Genomic DNA, 19,424 nt, shown 5'->3' on the forward strand with positions numbered 1-19,424 from the left:
GGTCACTAGTCTGTGGAATTTTCTTCTCCAGAGAGCTGTGAGGCTGGGCCATTGAATATTTTTAAGGCTGAGTTAGATAGATTCTTGACTGACAAGGGAGTCAAAGGGTATAGGGGGTAGACAGGAAAGTAGAGGCCACAGTCGGATCTGCCACGACCACATCGTACGATAATGCAAATTAGGAGCAGGAGGAGGCCACTCGGCCCCTCGAGCCTGCTCTGCCATTCAATAAGATCATGGCTGATCTGAATGTAACCTCAATCCCACATTCCTGCCTACCCCCGATAAACTTTCACTCCCTTGCTAATCAAGAATAAGTGGCAGAGCAGCCTTGAAGTGTGGATGGCTTACTCCTGCTCCTAATTTGCATGTTTGTATAGATGCTCTTTATCTTTTTAAAGGGGCCAAGGTAGAAACGTTCACGTCGCGGCCCTGTTTCAACCAGTTCTACCACCACCACACACAGCAAGTAGTGTATACAGCATTTTCGTACCGCTGAAATGATCAAGTACCAACATCATGCCTGAAGACGGAAGTGGTCGATGTCAGAAACATGGGTCTTTGCCGGCATTGACTGTTATTATCTGCTAACATTGAAGGGTTCTCTGTAGCTAAACAAAACATCCTCACTACATTATGCAATGAGTTGCAGTGCGATGTCCTCTGCCTGCAGGAGGACACACAGAGGAAGTGAGAACAACCGCCCAAAAATACCAGGAATGTCCCTGGTTATTGAAAGACCTCATCGACAATATGGCAGTGCTGTATTTGTTAGAGCTGGTTCAGTTGTAGAAGCCACTTCTAAAACAGAGGAGGACAACATCGAAATTCTAACTGTAGAGCTGAGCAAAGTAGTAGTGACCTCAGTGTACAGGCCGCCTGGCACAGATTTCAGCTTCTCTAACCTTGTACCCAACCTGCACAGTAAACCACAGATCATCACTGGAGACTTTAATAGCCACAGTACCCAATGGGGGTACAAGGAGTCTAACAACGATGGAGAAGCAGTCGAAAAATGGATGGACGCTAACCAGCTTAGTCTCATCCACGATCCTAAAGTGCCAGCCTCCTTCCACTGTGCCCCCTGGAAGTGTAGTTATAACCCAGATCTTGCCATTGTCAGCAACGACATCGCTGGCCTCTGCAAGAAGCTTGTCACAGACTCAATACTGCAGACACAACACCGTCCTATTGGTATCCAGGTAAATGCAGCAGTGTTACCAACCGTCGAACCATTCAAAAGGTGCTTCAACTTCAAGAAGGCCGATTGAAACAGGTTCATATGAGCACTTGACCGCAAGGTTAAACGCATCAAACCATTACCTGAGCACTACAACCTGTTGCAAAAGCTGTCCAGAAAACAGCCAGGAGGAAGATCCCCCGAGGTTGTAGAGCACACTACATCTCTAGTCTCACCAAGGAGAATGCTGAGCTCTACTGGGAGTATGTCTCAATGTTTGAATCTGACCCCTTCTCAGAAGAAACAATATCTACCGGTGAAAGGGTGATGTTAAGTATCTCTCAAGAGCGTCAAAACACCTGGGACACCTTGATAGAGACAACAGATCTTACAAAAAACAGCAAGAAGACATGGGCTCTCATAGGCAAACTTGGAGGCGATTCCAAGAAAGCTGCCCAACATCCAAATGTGTCTGCAAACCAAGTTTCACACCAGTCGCTCCTAAATGGAAAAATCAACAAGAAACAACCAAGAGCACAACTAGATAGGAAGCAGTACAGCGATGACCCTGGCTTCACTGGACCATGCACCATGGAAGAGCTGGAAACTGGTATATGTAGTCTAAAACACAGGAAAGCAATTGGTCTTGACAACATAGCAACGGAGCAGATAAAGCATTTTGGACAGCAAGCAAAGAAATGGCTCCTACAATTGTTCAACCACTGCCTGGCAACACACAAGCTGCCTAATATTTGGCAGAAGGCACATGTAATAGCACTATTAAAGTGGAAAAGATCCCTCAGATCCTAAGAGTTTTTGGCCAATTTCACTGCTTTGCCACACCAATAAGCTGTTTGAACACCTGATACTCAATAGAATAGCACCAACTGTAGATGAGAAGATCATTCCAGAGCAAGCAGGTTTCCGCCCCGGCAAATCAACAACAAGCCAACTGCTCAACCTCACACAACATATCGAAGATGGTTTTGAGCAAGGGATGGTAACAGTTGCTGTTTTTGTAGACCTGTCAGCAGCATACGATACAGTGAACCATAGACGTCTCCTCTGCAAGATCCTAGAGATGACAAAAGATATTCACTTAACAGAGCTGTTAAAAAACATACTTCAGAATCGCCGGTTCTATGTTGAACTAGGTGGAAAGTGCAGCAGGTGGAGTATTCAGAAGAATGGTCTTCCTCAGGGAAGCGTGCTTGCACCGCTGCTGTACAACATCTACTCTAATGACCAACCTATAGACGGTGTCACACACCGTTTTATATATGCTGATGACTTATGTGTCACTGCCCAAAGCACTGACCGGGCACTTGTGTGGCACGAATGTTAGTTGCCACTCATCAGCCCAAGCCTAGATATTGTCCAGGTCTTGCTGCATATGGACACCATCTGCTTCAGTAACTGAGGAGTCACAAATGATGCTGAACATTGTACAATCATGAATGAACATCCCCACTTCTGACCTTATGATGGGAGGAAGGTCATTGAAGAAGCAGCTGAAGATGGTTGGGCTTAGGACACTACCCTGAGGAACTCCTGCAGCGATGTCCTGGGACTGAGATGATTGACCGCCAACAACCACAACCATCCTCCTTTGTGCTAGGTATGACCCCAACAAGTGGAGAGATTTCCCCTTGATTTCCATTGACTCCAGTTTTGCTTCGGCTCCTTGATGCCACACTAATCAAATGTGCCCTTGATGTCAAGGGCAGTCACCTTTACCTCACCTCTTGTGTTCAGTTCTTTTGTCCATGGCTGTAATGAGGGCAGGAGCTGATTGGCCTTGTTGGAACCCTAACTAAGCATCAGTGAGCCAGTTATTGCTGAATAAGTGCCACTTGATAGCATTGTTGATGGCCCCTTCCATCACTTTGCTGTTGATCAAGAGTAGTCTGATGGTCAGTAATTGGCCAGGTTGGATTTGTTCTGCTTTTTGTGGACAGGACATACCTGGGCAATTTTCCACATTGCCGGGTAGATGCCAGAGTTGTAGTTGTGCATTGAGTTGAAAGTGTTTTTTCTTTTTTGCTGTGCAGAGCAGAAAATAAAACTTCTAATTAAATTGTGTAGAGCTTGTTATTTTCATAAAACCCAAGTAATGCATCTAATAACCACCCAAAAAACAGTTCTCATGAAACATCATTAACTTACTCAGTGAACACCACAAACAAGAATCTATTTTATTAATGTATCTGGAAATTTGTCAAAATAAACAGTCATGAACAATGGATTAGTCACCCAGAGTCTTACCTAGTCCAAGACTGACAAAGGAAAGAGAGAATCATAACTCACATTCTTCTAAATTCTGAATTATTATCAGTTGGCTAAGTGTTTTAACTCCCTAACTGCTGCTATTGAGTGTCTATTTCAAAAGCAGGCATGGCAACCAATAGATTTTAACAAGTGGCTACAGCTCAAGAAATGCTATGGTCGTCATGTATTTTCAGAAGAACAAGTGTTGGGAATAACATTAGCATTCAAAGGGCTCTCCACAAATTAAGTAGTTGGATTAATGAATGACAGATGTAATTTATTGCTGATAACAGGAAAATGTTATGACAAATGTTGTCAATTGGACTGATTAAGGAGGAGTGCGCAGTTTCTCCAGCCCCACTACTCAACAGGTCACACCATAAGTGTAAATGTTTAATTCACTCACCAAAATGGCCAAACGTTTACTTTTGTTACTGTCAGACCCAGAATAAAAGAGACCTAAACCAGGCTTCTTTCAATAAACTCAGAATGATTGACCTATTATGTAGCTAAACCTCTTTTTTAAAACAAGTTGTAAAAACTGGTTAACATACAATTTGTAATCATAAGTATAACTATACACCCCTTTTAAATCCCAGCACACACACACACACACACACAGACAGATGACAAAGCAAAGAACAAAACAAATAGGGTCTCTGCAGAGGTTGGTGTAGGGAATAAACACCTTTTCCCGGTGGGCACATTTTATGAAAAAGGATAAAGTTTGAAGGGCTTTGACACTGTTGATCTGGTGGTTCTACATGCAAAGACATCTCACTGGTCACAGTAGTTGTCTGGAAGTTCTTTCCAAAGGAGCTACGGTGAATCTCTGTCCTTGAACTCTTTCTCTCATTGCAGCTCTGGATTGTCTACATCACAGGCAACTTGTCACAGACGTGCGTTCCCACGGTTCAGCGAAGTATCCCTGCAGACCCTTCTCCAGGCCACCCAGGAACGGCAGGAGATGGGGTTTCCTAGGGATGGCAGCAGGAGGTCCTCTCACCTGACCACGGTGACCTGGGCAAGTGTGGCAGTGGAGGTTAGCTCCCATGGGGCCTACAGGAGAGTTGCGCAGCAGTGAGGGAAAAGGATAAACAATCTGCTGTGCTCTGCCAGGGTGAGTGACACTGTCTACGCACTGCTCGGTGACACTCAGAACAGCATCAGGCAGTGTAAATGTGCGAATACACAGGGATGCCAAACAGGAGTTAGGGTTGCAGGGTTCAGCAGCAGATGGGACATGTGCACTGAATGTGTGGCAGCCACTTCATGCTCTCAATCGTCTATCAGTTGCAGGACATCCTGCTTGTTAATCACTTACTGGGGAGGGCTCAAGCTGGCTTGGACACGCAGGCTCCTAAACTGCTCATGCACCCATTGGGATGACAATCAGTCCCTCTGTGTGTCTCTTCTCTCTGTCGGCAGGACAAGAACTCGCACAACAGGAGAGAGGGGGCCAAGATCGGAGGCGGCCTGTCCGACATCTGAATCCTCACCCCCTTCGAGGAGGAGGCCACAGAACTAGCCAGGGAGGAGCAGGACTGTGCCTGTGCTGAAGGCAAGATAGGATTCCCCAGGAACCAATGAAGATGCCTCCAACCTGCAGTTGTCAGATGCGCCCAGAGTGAGACATTTCTTTAATAAGGGAGCCTGCTTAGGCATCCACTAAATCCTTCTTTTCTCCATTCCAAGTACCAGCAAAAAAATGGAGAGGCCCACAGGGAGACCAGGTCCAGACCCAGCCACAGCCCCACCTCCAAGGATGATGCCTCCGAAGCCTCAGAGGATGCACCTGGCGTTCACCTGCACCCTCCAACAGCAGAGTTACATTCACCTCGAGGGGTGCACATTCGAGAGTAGGCTCAGGGTCATAACCTAGTGAGCACATCACTGACACGGATCCACAGCTGGTGGAGGAAGTGACAGCTGAGGACCGCTGGAGACCAGGCCCCTGCTCAGCCCCATGCAGGTGACGAGCCTCTGGACTCAGCCAGAATGGACATGTTGGAGATGTGGAGACCGGCAAGGGAACATCAGGCAGAGATGCCAAAGGCCATGCGCAGACTGGACTGAAGGCCGGGGGTGTCCGTCCACGTTCTGTCTGCGGTTTTGGCTCTGGCATGCGACTGCTTGGCTGCCTCTGTGGAAAGGTTGATGGCTGCCTTGGAGATCTAGTTCCAGTAGAATGCACAGTGGCTGCCGTATATGCGCTTAGACCTGCACTCCGTCACTCTAGCCATGGCTGCAGTGCAACAGTGGCAAGGTGAGAGCAGGATGAGGCAACTTGACCTCCCCCTCCCACCCCGAAGCCCCTTCTCAAGGAGGCAGGGAGGTGCCATTGGGCACCCACAGGGAGGAGGAACACCAGCCAGGCACCCTGGTGACTTCATCCCAGGACACTCCCTGGGTGCCTTGCACACCATCGCCCCTCTGTCAGTGACCCCATCGCCTCTAGCAGTTCGGGCTGAGGAGGGTGCACTCTGCACCTGAGCAGGAGGCCCTCAGTAGGCAGGGCCTCTGGGCCTCAGCCCACCAGAGGACGCCTGCCAAGGTCATCACAGTCAACAGGGTGTAGCAGTCAGCAGGCTGCCTCCATCTATGCTGTGGATGTTGGGGCTGTCCCGAAATGCAGTGATAGGAAAAGAAAGATAAAGAAGCTTTAAAGGTACACAGGAGGCACGGGTGTACAACCATCATAAATAGATTAGATAAAAGCAAAAAGCTGCAGATGCTGGAAATCCAAAACAAAAATAAAAATACCTGGAAAAACTCAGCAGGTCTGACAGCATCTGCGGAGAGGAACACAGTTAACGTTTCGAGTCCGTATGACTCTTCAACAGAACTAAGGAAAAATAGAAGAGAAGTGAAATATAAGCTAGCTTAAGGGGGGATGGGACAAGTAGAGCTGGATAGAGGGCCAGTGATAGGTGGAGATAACCAAAAGATGTTATAGACAAAGGAACAAAGAGGTGTTGAAGGTAGTGATATTATCTAAGGAATGTGCTAATTAAGGGTAGAAAGCAGGACAAGCAAGGTACAGATAGCTCTAGTGGGGGTGGGGTGGGGGGAAAGGATCGAAATAGGCTAAAAGGTAGAGATAAAACAATGGATGGAAATACATTTAAAATTAATGGAAATAGGTGGGAAAAGAAAAATCTATATAAATTATTGGAAAAAAGGGGGATCGGAAAGGAGGTGGGGATGGAGGCGAGAGTTCATGATCTAAAATTGTTGAACTCAATGTTAAGTCCGGAAGGCTGTAAAGTGCCTAGTCGGAAGATGAGGTGCTGTTCCTCCAATTTGCTTTGAGCTTCACTGGAACATTGCAGCAGGCCAAGGACGGACATGTGGGCATGAGAGCAGGGTGGTGTGTTGAAATGGCAGCGACAGGGAGGTCTGGGTCATGCTTGCGGACAGACCGAAGGTGTTCCGCAAAGCGGTCACCCAGTCTGCATTTTGTCTCTCCAATGTAGAGGAAACCGCATTGGGAGCAGCGAATGCTGTAGACTAAATTGAGGGAAGTGCAAGTGAAATGCTGCTTCACTTGAAAGGAGTGTTTGGGCCCTTGGACGGTGAGGAGAGGGGAAGTAAAGAGGCAGGTGTTGCACCTTCTGCGGTTGCATGGGAAGGTGCCGTGGGAGGGGGTTGAGGTGTAGGGGGTGATGGAGGAGTGGACCAGGGTGTCCTGGAGGGAATGATCCCTGCGGAATGCCGCCTGGGGGGTGAAGGGAAGATGTGTTTGGTGGTGGCATATGCTGGAGTTGGTGGAAATGGCGGAGGATGATCCTTTGAAAGTGGAGGCTGGTGGGGTGAAAAATGAGGACAAGGGGGACCCTATCATGGTTCTGGGAGGGAGGAGAAGGCGTGAGGGCAGAGGTGTGGGAGATGGGCCGGACACGGTTGAGGGCCCTGTCAACCACCGTGGGTGGGAATCCTCGGTTAATGAAGAAGGAAGACATATCAGAAGCGCTGTTTTGGAAAGTGGCATCATCAGAACAGATGTGATGGAGGCGAAGGAACTGAGAGAATGGGATGGAGTCCTTACAGGAAGCGGGGTGTGAGGAGCTGTAGTCGAGGTAGCTGTGGGAGTTGGTAGGCTTGTAATGGATATTGGTGGACAGTCTATCACCAGAAATTGAGACAGAGAGGTCAAGGAAGGGAAGGGAAGTGTCAGTGGTGGACCATGTGAAAATGATGAAGGGGTGGAAACTGGGAGCAAAATTAATAAATTTTTCCAGGTCCAGACGACAGCATGAAGCAGCGCCAAAACAATCACTGATGTACCGGAAAAAGAGTTGTGGGAGGGGGCCGGAGTAGGACTGGAACAAGGAATGTTCCACATACCCCATAAAGAGACAGGCATAGCTGGGGCCCATGCGGGTACCCATAGCCACACCTTTTATTTGGAGGAAGTGAGAGGAGTTTAAGGAGAAATTGTTCAGTGTGAGAACAAGTTCAGCCATCTTAGAGCTAGTTAGATTCTTGATTAACAAGGGGGTGAAAGGTTATCAGGGGTAGGCAGGAAAATGGGGTTGAGGTTACATTCAGATCAGCCATGGCAGAATGGCACAGTGGGCTCAAGGGTCTGAATGGCCTACTCCTGCTCCTAATTCGTATGATGGGGGAGGATGAGCTGTCTGGAAGTTCTGTAATGAGTATATAGATGACTTAGTTCTGGCTGATTACTGCAGAGTCAATGCTCTTTTAGTAAAAACCAAGAGAAAAAAAGGGGACAAGTCAACAAATTAATAGAAGATCAAATGAACAAATAAATGAGGCAGCCCCTTAAAAGGGATGCAGTGTTAATGGTGAGCAATAATCGTCATTTCTTTTAACAAGTCACAGTGCAGAAAAACCATCAGTTGTCGCTCAGATTTTCTTTTCAAATCGGGCCCTTTTGAAGCAAAAGATCAAACGCCTTTGGAAAAAAACATCTTGGCCTCTCCCACTCTCCTTTAATAGGGGACTTCAGTCAGGAACGGCATACTGACTTTACAATCGAGCTTTAGATTTCTTCTCGCCTTGCAGGTGGGCGCTGTACAATGTTTCAGCTCTAATTGTGAAAGATGCTTGTTTTACTGATATTAACTTGGTTTGTCCATTTCGTCACGGCAGGTAGGTTAACTCAGCTATTTCTCACGTGTTGCTTTATGGCCAATGTCATTTCTTAGTGCATGAGTATTCAAACTCCTTAAATGCAAAATCACTACAATGTGCTTCTGTTAAGTTAGTCAGTGACGCAGTCACAGCAAAGGCTCTGGTTCCCTTCAGTGATGTTGGCAATGTTCCCTTCATCCGTTTATAACTCAAGTTTCAGTCTCTTTGATGTTTGGTCATTTCACTCAATTACCAGCCCCTTCAATCCAGGCGTCTTCATTTGATCTTTTAGTTTCCATTTCACGCTTCTAACCAATTTCACAATTTTCACAGATCTGCATTACCTCAGAGAGGTTGGATTTGTGTGAATAAATGACATTTTTAACACCGGTTATCAATTCTGAGACATCTTCAGGCCATTCCTATGTTGGTTCACTTAAAATTCTGCTCAGTTTTGAATTGCAGTTAGTTTTATTGTAACATTGGATTTGAGCACACCATGTATATAAGCCAGAAGAAAGAAGTTTCATTTACATGGCATCCTACATGATCCCTGTGTGTCACAAAACACTTACAACCAATGGTCTACTTTTGAAACAAAGGCCTGCATGATTTTCATGGAGCTGGGGAGACACTGTGGAGGGGTGAAAATGGCGGCAGGGACCATGTTCCAGGATTCTCTGTCTGATTGCCAGGGTTTCCGATTTTCAGAAGTGTCATTTAAGGGTGTGGGCTGGTTCGGGTTGTGAGCCCACACCCTCCACTGCTGACCTGGTCACGCTCGATTGGGGGAATAGGCATGTCCTGGTCCTCCACAATTTTCATGGAGGCGGGTCAGCTTTTCAAAGAGTCATGGTTCACAACACCTCAGAGATGTCATAACTGCAATCCGGAGGACGGAACCTTTTGAAAGGTAAGTTCAAGAGGTGCTCCTCCTGCCCACCCCACCCCCCATGCTAAGCTATGGCCTCTTACACAACCCATGTTAAACTTTGGCACTTCCATTCCCATTTCCCATTCCCATTCTCATGATGCATTCTTGGCTGAGAGTGCAGGCATCCATTAAACTGTTGAAACAGCTGAGTCCCAGGGAAAGCATCGCTTGATTCACAGCTCTGGATTTCTGATCTCTTCTGTCAATTGCTCAATGTTTATTTACACAAGATAGACAGGTGTCAAGTGCTTGCAGTTTCTGCTATTGATACTTTAAAGGGTCTGGATTATTGACATTTTATTGGCCTGTTGTAAAAGGAGGTTTTTTCGGAAAGTGGATAGTTACCAGTGAATGGTTATTTTTAAAGCTTTTTTTCACATCCTACTGTTACCATAGGGTTCATTGGCTCTATACAGTGTATAGTGGTTGAATGGGCATGGAAATGCCAGAGCTTGGCAAGGGGAGCACAAGGAGACATGGGTTGTGGGCGGGAGTATAGCTTGGAATGGAGGGAATGAGAGGCCATGGGGTGTGTGTGTGGGGGAGGGCATAACCTGGCATAGATAGGGCATGGGGAGTGTTTGGGGAAGGGTTGAGGAGTGGCGACGGCTAGAGGACCTTACTCTTTTCATCATAACAGGGATGAAGTCCCATATCATGGAGTGGACCCTTTCAACAGCCCCCTTCAGCACCTGGAGGCCCCCGTGGCTGCCTCTGAACTCTTTCCTGGGTCAGCTGCAGCCTGCACCCACCACCCCACAATGGAAATCCCATCTTTGCAGGCACTTTCTCCCAGGGGGGTTGGTGGGGGGCCGAGCTAATCCAGGGATTCTCCCGACTACAGCTATCTGCCTCGAGAATGAAAATCCAGGCCAACGTTTCATGCCTGTGACCTTTCACAATGCAAGGTCATCGACCTGAAATATTACAGCCCTTTCGGCCTCCACAGTTGTCGCCTGACCTAACTGAGTATTTATAGCAGTCCCCCCTTTTTTAAATCTTACTGTTTCTGAAACAATGGGCTGGATTTTCTCATGGGCTTTGGGACCCTGGGGTCAGGATGAAATAGGGGTCACGATCCCGCACTTGCTGGCAGAGGGACAAGTGGTGCCATCTTCCGGGAGGCAGCCTCCTAACTGGCCGTCTCCGCGCTAGACGACTTATTAAAGTCATTCGGATGGCTGGAAGCCTCAGTGGTCCCAGGGAGGCTGCCTCCAGCGAGCTGGCACCCTCTGCATGCAGCGAGGCGATGCTCCCTTAGCAAACGCTGGCAAAATTTGCAAAATTCGTCCCTCATCGGAGCCTCAGCCATCTCAATTGATTGCCCGTCTCCATGGATTGTTCTGGAAGATTCCCTGGAGGCAGGAGTGCATTAGTGGGGGGGCCATCCCAACATGGCTACCCCCCATTTTACCGGCCACCCTCACCTCCAATCCCTTCGTCACGGGCCCAGGAAAGGTCAACCCGATTTCTTTCCGTTCGTAATCGTTGTTTATCTTTAGCTTTTTTCTTTAACAGGGGATTTAATCAGCAGGAACGATAGTGGAGCGTTGATGATGCACACTGTTATTAATGTACAAGTCAGCCTGTAGGGAAGTTAGGGAATTACGAGATATGCCATAAGCTACAAACCAAGAAGTTATTGGCCAATTTACGCATTTCCATCCTTACGCAAACAACATTGCGCTCTTACACCGCCCACTCTTTTTAAGAACTGGTTGGATTTTCACATTAACCGCCCATTAAACTCACTGCAGAACGTTAATTTTTTCTGTGCTGAATAATAGAGAGAAACAAGTAGACTTATTTACGGTTGAAAACAACTTGATCAATGACAGAATTCAGCAGTTCAATCCAAACTTATAGTATCCATCCTACTGCTGTAACCAGTTGTTTATTTGTAAGATGAAGCTACTGGTAAGAAGACGCCTCTAAAATCTTATTCATAAGTTAGTCTCTCATTGCAGTAACCATACATATTTTAATATTTATCTATATGAGCATGATATATGCAATGAATTGGATAGATTATAGTCACTATTTGTTTTCAAAGTCACATATATTTATAGATATGCACGGTGTGTCGGTTTGAGCTCCACACTGTAGAAAGGATGTTGAGGGACTAGAGTGGATGCAGGGCAAATTGTTTAGGATGTTGACTGGCATGACCAGATACAAAAAAACAGGGAAACGTTTTAGGGTCTTTTGAACAAGATGCTAAACCCAGGCCCCATCTGCCCTATCAGGGGGATGTATAAAGTCCAATGGCACGTTTCAAAAGAGAGCAAGGAAGGTTTCCCGGCTATCTGACCAATGTTTTATTCCTCAACAAATATCACTAAAACAAACTATCTGGCCATTATTACAATACAGTTTATGGGAGCTGGCTGTGCATAAATTGGCAGTCTTCTTTCTTACATTAAAAGCGATTCAGAAATATTTAATTGGCCATAAAGCATTTTTGGGATTTCCTGAGGTTGCGGAAGGCACTATATAAACGCAGGTTCTTTGTTTTCTTTGTAAGGGTAAAAATCAAATACTGTGTGTAATGTAAGAGTTCTTGTCTGCTGGGACTATATTCGATAGGAACTGACTGAAAGTGCCCGAACTTATTTCATTGCAGGATCCTCAAAGACAAGCAATAGTGCATTAGTCTAGATTTGAACACAATAGTCCCAGAAGTAAAATGTCAGTGTCTAACTCAGCATGCCACCCAGTTCCCCCATGTCCTGAAGTATTTAAGTAACTTAAAACTTCTCACAATATTATTTCGCATAGAATATGTAAGATTAATAACGCAATGTTTTAATAATTAACTTGGTCGCAATAGAGCGGTGATGAGATTCCAGTGCTTTGGAGAAGTGCAAGATGTGGCCGTACTGAGAGCTCGTACCTTTGGCCAGTAAGAAAGATAAATGACCAGACAAGTAAGTTGTTCAATTTGTTCCTTGAAAGCATAACTGTTCCCGAAGACAAATGGGCTGCCAATAATATTTGAGTCCTGTGAAGGAGGACGTGCTTGACCCCAGCAACATCTCCTGAATCAGGGGACTAACTTATGACCAACCACCATTTATAACCTATTTGCCTAACTCCAAATGTTATAAAGGGTCTTATTTTCCCTCGCATGGGGGAAAAGATTGGATTTGCATTATTATGCTGTGTTTTAGATTTTACAGGTGCAGCAGACTGCAGGGGAGAGGGAGAAATTCCATTTTCAGTAAGTTACAGGGGTTGTCAGGCCTATGAATATGTTGACTCTTGGCTTTGCCAGCAAGTCAGAACCAACATGTTTTCCATTCCTTTATATAAAAGAATGTCTATTTCTCCTTCTCCCCTGAGGAAGCTGACATTAATTGGAATACTGTTCCATAGATACAGGCACCTTTCCAGTATCTTTCCCAAGTAACAACTCTTCAATTAGAGTCCTAGAAAACGAATGGCCACCAATCTCCATAAAGGGCTTCACAATGGATCTCCCTTGCCCAACATCTACACCCTGTACATTTTCCAGGAATCATGATTGATATTTTGCCCCTCCCTATCCTAAAGCTAGTTGTAGCATTCTGATGGCTGCCTAGCCACAGTCTGCTAACAGGCTGCATAAAGCAACACCATTAGTCCAGGCCCAAATGGAATTGATTGGCTAATTCCCCTGTCAATCATACTTGGAAGCAACAGGGATTCATTTTGGCACAAAATATCTGATTACTATCCACAGCTCACTGCATTTTGCTGGAGAAATTATATTACATCAGCCAGGAGACATTGTTGCAGTTTTCGTCATCAGTTCTTTGCTATCACTCGCAAATACTCTTTTTAAGTAGAACCTGTAGACTGTTTGCTGCAGTGCGTTGTACAGGCACAGTTTAGACTTTGTTTCCTGTAAAATGCATTGGTGGAGACTTTCTAGCCCTGTTGTGGCGGGACCCACGGCAGGAAATTCGGTGGCCCAGCCAAAAGTCTATTATCCATTGACTTTCGGCGGGACCGGATGATCTTGACGGCGAGCAGGGCCGGACAATCATGCCTATTGTTTACTGTGAGTCCTCATGTAAACCCTGCTCCACCTCCAAATCATCTGCTCACCCAGCAGTGTCAATAGACACTCTGAATTTAGCGCAGACCAGGAAATGCAGGTGGGACTTCCTGGTCTAAATGGTTCCAGGACATTTGCTGACTGAGCCACAGGAGGAACCATTCCACATTTATTTTTAACCCAGCCCCTCACCAACCCCACCCCAATTCTTGTATTGTTTTCTCTTTTCTTTAAGATTGTGTTGCATGACATATTAACCAAATAAATGGGTAGGCTTTTGATCACTCATTTAAATTCACTCTTGAGTAATAGGCATCACTGGCAAGGTTGGCATTTATTGCCCTTCCCCAGTTGCCACTTGAGAATGTGATGATGAGCCATCTTCTTGAACCGCTGCATTCTGCATGGTGAGGGCACTCCCACAGGGCAATTACAGAGGGAATTTCAGATTTTTTTGACCCAGCGGCAATGGAGGAATTATATTTCCAAGTCAAGATGGTGTGTGGCTTGGAGGGGAACTTGGAGCTTAGCGGTGTTCTGATGCACCGACAGTTTTTGCTCCCTAGTCGACAATGTCTAAGGATAGTGAGGTTTCTTCTGGTTTTCCTTCTGTATTTGTGGGGAAGGACCTCACACCTGGTTAGCACATCAACTGAGATCAGAAATATAAAAAAGGACTTTGGATTTTTGTTTAGTGCATTTCACAAACTCACGACATCCTGAAGCACTTCACAACCAAGGAAGAACCTTTCTTTTGAAGTCAACTTGTGCACAGTAAACTGCCACAAACAAGGTTGGAGACTGCAAGGCAAACCAGTGTCATACATCTTCTTGCTGCAGGGTATGTGCCAATGGACCAACACATCTGATGAGTGAGCGCTCATTTTCTTATCAACTAAGATACTGGGTTTGATATGCCAGTGTCTCTCATGATAGCATTCCTTATACTTCCAACAGTTTCCCTGATGAACCATTACTGCCGAATACATTAAAACTGTCTTAATAGAAAGCAGCTTCTCACTTATTGGGTGGCTATATCAAAAATCGATGTTAATATAAACTCTACTGCCCAGGGGACTTATCCCATTAATTTTTAATAAATATTATCAGAAGTATATTGAAACGATTAATTAACATAGTGTGAATTTGACCACTGGAGGGTGCAATTTCACACGGGAGTTTCAGACAGGAATTGCAAATACTAAGCAGTTCCACTCCCTATAGGTACTTTTCACAGTCAAATCGACTGTGAATTCAACGCAGAATTATAGCAGTTTTCCCTATCATAAACTGAGCAATTTAGTTGGTCAATTTCTAATAGATCCTTAAGCGGTTTCAGTAATGGCACATCTACTAACCCCTAAAGCAAACCGCTGTACAGGAAGAGACATCGCAAGATTTCTTTTTGTTTATTTCCAGAGTGCTATGAATTTAATGGCCTGTGCCAATGGAGTAGCACCAAATCAGAATAATGTCTCTTGCTTAAGAGGTTTGGTCCTGAACCGTTGGTTGTTTTTATGTGATTTCTCAGGGGAATAGAATTGGTCAATTTTAATTCATTGCTATTCAGCTGTGGCTCAGTGGGTAAGCACTCTTGCCACTGAATCAGAAGGTTTGTGGGTCTGAGCCTGGCTCCAGCAATTTGAGTGTAAAAATATGGGCTGGCACTCCAGTGTTATACTGAGGGAGGCCTTTCAGTTGGGATGTTCAACCAAGGCTCTGTCAGCCCTCTCAGGAGAATATAATAGACCTCACGGTAGTATTTGAAGAAGAACAGCAGAATTAAGCCTGGAGCCCTGACCAACATAAAAATAACTGATACTCTAGTTCATTACCACATTGCTGTTTGTGTGTGCAAATTGGCTGCCATGTTTCCCAAATTAGAACAGTGACTACAACTCCAAAATTATTTCACTAGCTGCAAAATGCTTTTGGACATCCTGAAAATGTGGAAGGCACTATGTAAATATCCGTCTTTCTTTGTTTAGAATGACTACTTAGCAAGGTATTACTCTCGGAACTGGACTGTGTTTTATCTATATTTGCACGAATAATATTGAAAGCCAAAAATTAGAGGTAATTTTCGTTTGTTAGAAAATATATTTGGAAATTTGCAGACTTCAAAGGTTTAAATAGAAATGTTATCTCAACTCAAATTTACGGTTATGCAGTTTGAATGATGATGTGCTAATTGTAATGCTGTTCATTTCACTAAGGACCACAAACCACTTTTGTATCTGAAGTAAGCACTTGAGGAGATATCTCCATCAATCTTTGTTCTTGGTTATTCAAAACCTCCCAGGTTTTAACTGCAGTCAAACTGTTTCCACAAGATTGCAGGCTGTAAAGATGCAAAATGTGGCAGAACTGCAGGCATCTCTTCAATGTAAGGAGACAATGGAATTGGAGTTAATTGTTTAAATGCTGTCTGTGGGGTGCATCAGATACAGTGAACAAAATTGTTTGAAGATGCTTTAAAGGAATTTTTACCTTGATGAGTGGAACACTGAGGGAAGACTGCAGTGTCAAAGGTGCCAGCATTCATATGAAACATTCAAGCAAGATCTATTTCTGCCAATTTACATGGTGTCTTCTTATAGCTTTTTCAAGGAAGGGCAGGTGTGTTCTCCCCTCGTCCACCATCCATCGCTCAAACAACACTACCCGAGCAGATTTGGTCGGCATTGTATAGAATAACACAAGCTGTAAAATGAGCTATGGTGAACCTGGTCCATTGGTTTTGGCACAGAAGGAGGCCATTTGGCCTGTCATGTAGTGCCAACTCTCTGCAAGGGTGACTCAGCTAACCCCACTCCCCTGTCCTTTTCCATTGCCCTATCAATCTTTTCTCTTCAGGTACTTGTCCAATTTCCTTTTGGAAGCCATGATGGCATTCTAACCAGTTGCTGTGTTAAAAAAGTTTTTCCCCGTGTTGCCATTGATTCTTTTGCCAATGACCTTAAATCTGTATCCTCCGATTCTCTAACTACTTTGTCTAGACCCCTCATGATCTTGAGCACCTCTATCAAATTTTCCCTCAACCTTGTCTTCTCTAAGGAAAACAGCCCCAGCTTTGCCGATCAGTCCAAGTAACTGAAGCCTCCCCCCAGCCCTGGAAGCCATGAACCCATTCTCGTTAATCTCTCTAAAGCAGGCTTGTCCAACTTTTTCACTTGGTTGCGGGGGCGGGGGGGAGGGGGGGGGGGTCACACATTTCCTTTTTTTTCCTCACTCAAGGGTCTGATGAGCAAATTTCAGAAAGATAAGGTGTGGCACAGCATTAAACTGAATTTCAAACAATAGTATGAAGAAATGAAACAATTGCTGAGTAAAAATAAAGCAATGTCATAGCAATAAATTATGTTAAAAAAGAGTAATTAATAAAAATGGCCAGTGTGTGTGTGCCAGGCTCACCTACTGAGAGTCCTCACCTACTGACAGAGAGTGTGTGTGTGTGTGTGTGTGTTGGTGTGTGGTGGTGAGAGTGAGTGAGGAACCTAAGACTGGGTGTAAGGCAGACACACACACACTCACTCCCACACAGTCAATCTCTCACCACCACTCCCCCCACTCCACACACACGCAAACTCTCTCACCCCCACACACCTCACTCCTACACACAATCACTCCCTCATTTCTATAAAAAAACTTACTCTCTCACTCCCACACACTCACTCTCACATTCCCATACACACACACAATTCTCTCTCTGTCACTCCCACACACACTCCCTCTCTCTCTCACTCCCACACACACAGACACACACACAATCCCTCACTCCCACACACCTCACTCCTACACACAATCACTCCCTCATTTCTATAAAAACACTTACTCTCTCACTCTCACACACTCACTCTCACATTCCCATACACATACACAAAACTCTCCCTCTCTCTCACTTCCACACACACAGACACATACCCACAGACACACACACTCTCTCTCTGTCACTCCCACACACACTCCCTCCCTCTCTCTCTCTCTCTCCCACACATACATACACACACACAATCCCTCACTCCCACAGAAACCCTCGCTCTCTCACATGCTCACTCTCTCTCTCTCTCTCACTCTCACTCACACTCAATCTCCCACATATGCCAGTCAGCCTCTTCCCCACCCACCTCCTCCCACCTGGGGCTCCAAGTCTCACTGGGCCTCGCAGGCAGCCTCTCCTCCCTGAGGCCCCAGCATTCTGGTTCCCTGCTGCTGGGCCCCGGCCCTCGTGTTCCCGCTCCCTGGGCCCCGGCCCTCGTGTTCCCGCTCCCTGGGCCCTGGCCCTCGTGTTCCCACTCCCTGGGCCCTGGCACTCGTGTCTCCGCTCCCTGGGCCCCGGCCCTCGTGTTCCTGCTCCCTGGGCCCCGGCTCTCATGTTCCCGCTCCCTGGGCCCAGGCCCTCGTATCCCCCCTCCCTGGGCCCCGGCCCTCGTGTCTCCGCTCCCTGGGCCCCGGCCCTCGTGTTCCCGCTCCCTGGGCCCCGGCCCTCGTGTCTCCACTCCCTGGGCCCTGGCCCTCGTGTTCCTGCTCCCTGGGCCCCGGCCCTCGCATTCCCGCTCCCTGGGCCCTGGCCCTCGTGTTCCTGCTCCCTGGGCCCTGGCCCTCGTGTTCCTGCTCCCTGGGCCCCGGCCCTCGTGTTCCTGCTCCCTGGGCCCTGGCCCTCGTGTTCCTGCTCCCTGGGCCCTGGCCCTCGTGTCTCCACTCCCTGGGCCCCGGCCCTCGTGTTCCCACTCCCTGGGCCCCGGCCCTCGTGTTCCCGCTCCCTGGGCCCCGGCCCTCGTGTTCCCGCTCCCTGGGCCCTGGCCCTGGCGTTCCCGCTCTGGCGTCTATGTTCCCCCGCTGCCTCCCTCGAAAGAAAACCTCTTTCCCGCCAACTCACTGCAGCAAATGAGGGAGAGGAGTGGCCTGTGATTGGCCGAGCAGCTCTTTGCAGAATCTTCCACTCCAGCTTACCTGTTTGGCCGGTATTTTGAAAACTGGCCCTGGGGGCCACATAAGGCTTTGGGGGCTGTACCAGGCCCGCAGGCCACGGGTTGGACAAGCCTGCTCTAAAGCCTTCACCTCCTTCCTAAAGTGCAGTGCCCAGAATTGGACACAATAATCCCGTCGAGACTAAACTAGTAATTTATAAAGATTCACCATAACATCCTTGCTTTTTGTCTTGAACATGTAGTTGTGTTTTATAGAGTTTGTAAAAAAAAAATGCTAGTCTTCATTTTTAAATGGACACAAGAAGCCTTGAAGATGGCTGCCAAAAGTCCCCTGACCTTTCTTTGACTGCAATGTTGTCAAGCTTCTGGAGGGCTCTGAGTGGATTACAAGCAGACATACCAAGACATGAAAAGGCTTTTGAAATTCAATGAGTCATCAAACAAACAATGGCTTTCCCTGAAGGTGAACCTTGGCCCCTTGTGAACACTGCAGCTGATAAGGGGATTTTGGATTGCTAAATAGGATTACTGCTTTCCTCATTTGGAAGATGACCTGGCATCTTGTCCAGATCACATGAAACGGTGGCTGTTTTAGCTCTCTAAAGATGTAGCAGGAAAATTCAACATGTGGTGCGCAGAACCTCAGGAAGGACCCTAAGAAACAACTTCAGAGAGAGTTCTTAGCCAGGGGAGGGCCAAGAGGAAGGTTTTTAAGAAATCAATTTCTGTTTAGGCCAACAAAGTCCAGACAGTCTGCAAGTTCCATAACTGCAGAATTAGTGAGGAATAAGAATCCAGCTCTGAGGAAGGCAAACATCATCTGGTCAACTACAGAAGCCATCCCAGCTGCTAACAGAACCTCATGTTTCAACTGCTTCACTTCAGAAAGAAGAAACTCGCACCAGGACCGCAATGATGTCTCACCAAGACTGATTTGAAATCTCATCTTTAAGTATATTTTTTCTCCTTTAT

This window comes from Cetorhinus maximus, chromosome 21 (assembly GCF_964194155.1).
Source record: "Cetorhinus maximus chromosome 21, sCetMax3.hap1.1, whole genome shotgun sequence".
Lineage (NCBI taxonomy): Eukaryota > Metazoa > Chordata > Chondrichthyes > Lamniformes > Cetorhinidae > Cetorhinus > Cetorhinus maximus.